This window comes from Heteronotia binoei, chromosome 2 (assembly GCF_032191835.1).
Source record: "Heteronotia binoei isolate CCM8104 ecotype False Entrance Well chromosome 2, APGP_CSIRO_Hbin_v1, whole genome shotgun sequence".
Taxonomy (NCBI): domain Eukaryota; kingdom Metazoa; phylum Chordata; class Lepidosauria; order Squamata; family Gekkonidae; genus Heteronotia; species Heteronotia binoei.
In genome coordinates, this window is record NC_083224.1 from 93,039,424 (window position 1) to 93,045,531 (window position 6,108).

Consider the following 6,108-nt stretch of genomic DNA (forward strand, 5'->3'; position numbering starts at 1 on the left):
GGAATCAAATGCTGACTTTAAATCAATAAAAGCCGCATATAGAGCAGTTGTACCTTTGGCAGAGTACTTCTCAATTAGCTGTTGCAATATCAGGCAATGCTCAGTTGTCGACCTTTCTTTCTTAAATCCAGCCTGTTCCAAGGGGATAATTTCTTCTTGTTCCATCCATATTTCTAATTTTTCTAAAAGATGTCTTGTATAAATCTTACTTATAATATTTAAAAGACTTATGGGCCTATAATTGGTGGGATTATTTCGATTGCCCTTCTTAAAAATAGGGACAACTATAGCTGTTCCCCACTGCTTTGGAATTCGACCTGTTTGATCAACATAAGTAAAAAAAGATGCCAGAAACTGTGCCCACCAATTTACATTCTCTTTAAGCACCTCAGCTGGTATGCCGTCTATACCTGGGGCTTTCCTATTTTTCAGTTGCATTATATGGGCTTTTATTTCTTGCGTACTAACTGGTGGCCACTGAGGGAGGTTCTCTATGTTATCTGAAAAAGGGAGTTGAACATTGTCATCACATAAATTCTGAAAGAAAGCAGTCCATGTTTCCACTGGGATATACGTGTCCAGGGGAAAGGTCGTCTTAAATCCCCCAATCTTTGTTAGTTTCCAAAAAAGTGTGGAGTTTTTTAGTTTAACAGCCTGTATCAGTTCCTCCCATAGGTGCCTAGTATGTTCTTTCTTCTTCCTTTGAATAATGTCTTTATAGGTTTTTTTATGTCTCACTAGGGAATTTTGTGTCTCTACCCTTTTTTCTATGCTACTTCTCATCGCAAGGTAATACAAACGATTTAGTTCTTTTTTTGCTTGAACACATTCAGAATCAAACCAAGGTTTGGTTTTCCTACAGTGCTGATGTAATCTATTCCCTATTGGTACTGTCATAATAGAGTAAATCTCCTGAATTATATCTTGGAAAACTATTAGTGGGTCTTGGTTTTTCTCTAAAGCTGTAAACACTGACACATGCTTCAGCAAATTTTCTGGAGTTAAGATTTCTTTCACTTTTTTATCCAGTTCCCCACCCCACCGTTCTCTTCTCCCCCTGATTCCTATCCTTATTTATTTATTTAGTGGACTTATATCCCGCCCTTCTCACCGAAGTGTCTCAGGGCGGCTCACAGCCTTGTTGTATAACGTGCCTCTTTTTGGTTAGTATTTAATGGGAGTGCTATCTGCAGACATAGAGGTAAATGGTCACCCTCCAAGTATGGGAATACTTGGAAATTTTTAATCAGAGGTAATAGAGAATTGCATACCAGCATATAATCAATAGTGCTCATTCTATTCCCAGACATAAAAGTGTATTCGCCTGGATAATCACCATAGAATGCCCCATTTAAAATATGAAGCTCTCTTCTACCTGCTAATTTAGCTAAACATAGGCCAGCAAAGTTTGCCTTACAATCTTTAGAATTTCGTGTGAAGGGGAGCCCATTCTGGCCTTGCTCCTGCTCATCTAGTAGGGAATTATATTTGTTTAATAAAAAGGCATCATTCATTCCCATACGGGCATTAAAATCCCCTGCCACTAAAATTTGAGCTTCTGGATGTTCCAGGGCAAGATTTATTGTAAATTGGTCTAGTAATGCCCAATTTTCTTCTATAGATGACTGTTTTGTTAGAGGAGGGATGTATACATTTATGATAATCAGGCTTCCCCTGTCCCAACTCACCAATAGAGCCATAGCTAAATGGGACAGCGAGGGTTTCAACACGCATTGAACCTTAAGGGCATTAGAAATGAAGATACCCAGGCCTCCCCTTAACCTCCCTGGGCCCTTTCCTGGAACTGCCGGTAAATTATAAGAGGAATAACCATCCAACCAAAGAGTTTCTGCCATCCACGTTTCCTGCAATATAATAATATCAAAATCTCTCTGAAATAAAGGAACCTCTACGTACGAATGGTTACATCTTAGCCATCCTGCCACATTCCATGACAAAATTTCAATAGGTTTGTTAGTGATCCCCATCGAGGACAGTCATGAGCGTTTTCCTCCATCCGGAGCATGGGTGACATCTCTTATTTCACATGATTCGGGATCGTCAGCTGCAACAATCAAGTTGGAATTATGCTTTCCTTTGTTAATTATTACAGTTGGTTCCAGTGGGAAAAAATGGGCCTCCTCTGCAGAGCGGATCCCTTCACCTTCACTCTTCCTCAGCTCACAGGCCTTAGAACTTCCCTCAATTTCCATTTCCCTGCAATCCGTAGAACCTCTGAGGCCCTTCAGGTAGATGTTAGTTGTTCAAAACGGTCTATCAAGGACTCTTGCTCACAGTCTTGTTACAACGTAAATTTTGTAAGCAGCTGTTTCTCGAGTTCTTCCTCTGGCCAACTGGCATCCAGATTTTCCTGACCGATCCCAATATCTCCTAATGGGGATACCTCTTTGTCTAAGTTAGTCGGGGCAATAATGGGCTTCAGCGCAGATTCCATCAATGGAGGGGGTAGACTGGAAGGAGTTGGTTGATCTAAGATTAATACAGAGTTGGTAGGTTTCAGTTCTGCCACCAGCAACTGCTTTTTATGGTCCTTCTTAGCGCCAACATCTTTTGTTTTTGAAACTATTTTCCAAGATGTAGAATTATTAAAATGTCTTTGTAGTCTGATCCCTAGCGCCACATATCTGTTGGCGTGAGCAAACAAATACGAGGGAATTTTGTTTGTATTAAAATGAAGTAAAAAGCGTTCAAATCGTATGGGAGTCTTTCCATTTGTATGAGGTCAACCAAAGGGGGAGCTATCCCAAGTCATTTGGCTAGATGTCCTTTTGCCTTCCATTTGGTGCTCCAATCAATTAATCTCCCATGCAATGGGAAAATATTTATAACAATGCTTTTTGGATTGTATACCAGTGAAAATAAGTTTTCTTTAGCATCCTTTGGTTTCTTTAATGTCATAGTGGCTTTAGTCCCAGTACCTATTAAACCTCCTTTCATGGCAGCCTCTGCTTTATTCCCCTCCTGTGCCTGTTCTTTATTTTCTTTTGCATATTCTCCACCCTTCTCCTTTAACAAGGATACTATTTCTCGTAAGTAAGTAAAGATTGTCTGCAGGGCTTCTGCCACCAGCGTTGTTTGTTGTGCTAGCATTTCCAGCCCCTCCGCATGCCTATTTAATTGTTTCTCACTTAGTTGGCAAGGTACATTATCATTCTGGGGGTCATTAAAGTTACAAGAGGGCTGGCTCATATTATCATTCTGGGCTTCATTGAGGTTACAAGAGGGCTGACTCACAGGGAAAGCTTCTCCTCCCTCTTCCTCTCCCAGTACTTTCAGAATTTCAGCACGTTCCCCAGAGAGTGCTGAGATCAGGAACACAAAATCTCCTAGTCATCCCCGGGCCAAAGGAAGTCCGCTTAAAATCGACAAGGGACCGGGCCTTTTCTACTATGGCCCCCTCCTGGTGGAACCAGCTGCCGGAAGAGGTGAGGGCCCTGCAGGACCTTACCCAGTTCCGCAGGGCCTGTAAAACAACCCTCTTCCGGCTGGCCTATGACTAGCTGGTATAAGAAACTGCGCGCAGTTATATTGGATGTTCGCTGCCTCTAAATGTTTTAAATGTTTTAACTGTTTAAATGTTTTAATGTTTTAAATGGTCTAATGTTTGAATTTAAATGTTTTACACTTAATTCCTATTTATGTTAGACTCCTATGTTGTAACCCGCCCTGAGCCACTTGTTGGGAAGGGCGGGATAGAAATCACAAAATAAATAAATAAATAAATAAATTTCAAATCTATTCTGTAATTTAATTGGTGCAAAAAAGTCCTCCAACTTGAATTGCTTAGGTTGCTTGTGTGTTGGAGATACATTCTCTCCTTCAAAAGGGTATGGTCTTTTCTTCTGCCCCATTTATTAGCCAAAGAGACTTGAAGCTCCTCTAATTTCCTTGCAGATCTTCCACATTCACTTCTGCCACTTTAAATCCTGCACTTAAGTCCGACTCAAGCAGGCTCCAACTACGATTCTCTCATTAACATTCCTTTGTGCTGGCTGAGAGAAGGAGTCATCTAGGTCACGAGTTCTTTTGCTGACGCCCTCAATGAAGAACTGGGACTCGGACCTAGGCTCAGAAGGGGGGAGAAAAAACAAAAAACCTCTAAAAGCTGCAAAGTCAGACACAAGGTACTGAGATTCTTTTTTAAAAAGAAAAAGAAAAGAAAAGCCTAGCCCGCAGTTCAACATTTTTCAGTAAAGGCTTTCCTTCTGCTGAAGTATAAATCTCAAGGCTAAAATCTCCAGCAGTCAGAGACCAAATGTAATGCATTTGTATGGAGCGAGGAGCAGCAGTCTCATTACCGTTTGCTCATTAAAAGCCTTCACTCCTCCCCCACCATTATAAAAGGTTGCAGATAAGATTACTATAAGAGTATAAAGGCTAAAACTGAAATAAAGGCTAAAACTGAAATAAAACCAAACAACAATACTCCCCTTCGACGGAGCTCAGTCAGCAGGCGTCTGCTCCCAGGAGGCTCCTCGGGGCCCGATATTGTTTACCTTGACTTCCAGAAAGCTTTTGATAAAGTTCCTCATCAAAGGCTCCTTAGTAAGCTCGAGAGTCATGGAGTAAAAGGACAGGTCCTCTTGTGGATCAAAAACTGGCTAATTAATAGGAAGCAGAGAGTGAGTATAAATGGGCAAACTTCGCAGTGGAGGACGGTAAGCAGTGGAGTGCTGCAGGGCTCAGTACTGGGTCCCATGCTCTTTAACTTGTTCATAAATGATTTGGAGTTGGGAGTAAGCAGTGAAGTGGCCAAGTTTGTGGATGACACTAAATTGTTCAGGGTGGTAAGAACCAGAGAGGATTGTGAGGAACTCCAAAGGGATCTGTTGAGGCTGGGTGAGTGGGCATCAATGTGGCAGATGAGGTTCAATGTGGCCAAGTGCAAAGTAATGCACATTGGGGTCAAGAATCCCACCTGCAAATACAAGTTGATGGGGTGTGAACTGGCAGAGACTGACCAAGAGAGAGATCTTGGGGTCGTGGTAGATATCTCACTGAATATGTCAAGACAGTGTGTGATTGCAATAAAAAAGGCCAACGTCATGCTGGGAATTATTAGGAAGGGAATTGAAAACAAATCAGCCAGTATCATAATGCCCCTGTATAAATCGATGGTGCGGTCTCATTTGGAGTACTGTGTGCAGTTCTGGTCACCGCACCTCAAAAAGAATATTATAGCATTGGAAAAAGTGCAGAAAAGGGCAACTAGAATGATTACAGGTTTGGAACACTTTCCCTATGAAGAAAGGTTAAAACGCTTGGGGCTCTTTAGCTTGGAGAAACGTCGACTGCGGGGTGACATGATAGAGGTTTACAAGATTATGTATGGGATGGAGAAGGTAGAGAAAGAAGTACTTTTCTCTCTTTCTCACAATACAGAACTCGTGGGCATTCAATGAAATTGCTGAGTATGGGTTAGAATGGATAAAAGGAGGTACTTCTTCACCCAAAGGGTGATTAACATGTGGAATTCATTGCCACAGGAGGTGGTGGCAGCTACAAGAATAGCCAGCTTCAAGAGGGGGTTAGATAAAAATATGAAGCAGAGGTCCATCAGTGGCTATTAGCCACAGTGTGTATATGTGTGTGTGTGTGTATATATATATATATATATATATACACACACATTTTTGGCCACTGTGTGATACAGAGTGTTGGACTGGATGGGCCACTGGCCTGATCCAACATGGCTTCTCTTATGTTCTTATGAGTCCACCTACTTATTTCAGAACACCCCAAACCCAAAAGAGTAAGCAAGAGCTCTGTAGGATCTCAAAATCATCATGATAACATTCAGTAATCCTCATGAGGACTTTCTATCCCCAAATTACAATAAGTAAAAAAAGAACTCTTCCACACTTTCTGGAGTTTTGTAAGATAAAACTGCTGCAAGACACAGAAACCTCATAGGGCATCTAGAACAAGGATCAAACCTTGGTTCCAGCATAAGATCCTTTCCCATTCATTTTTATGGAGTTCACCAGAGTATGCCTTGACCAAGCTAGCCCAAAAATTTAGGTATCAGGCTTACAGGTTTTGTATTTCAAGGAGCACATTTTCTCACTTTTACTATCACAAAGCCTA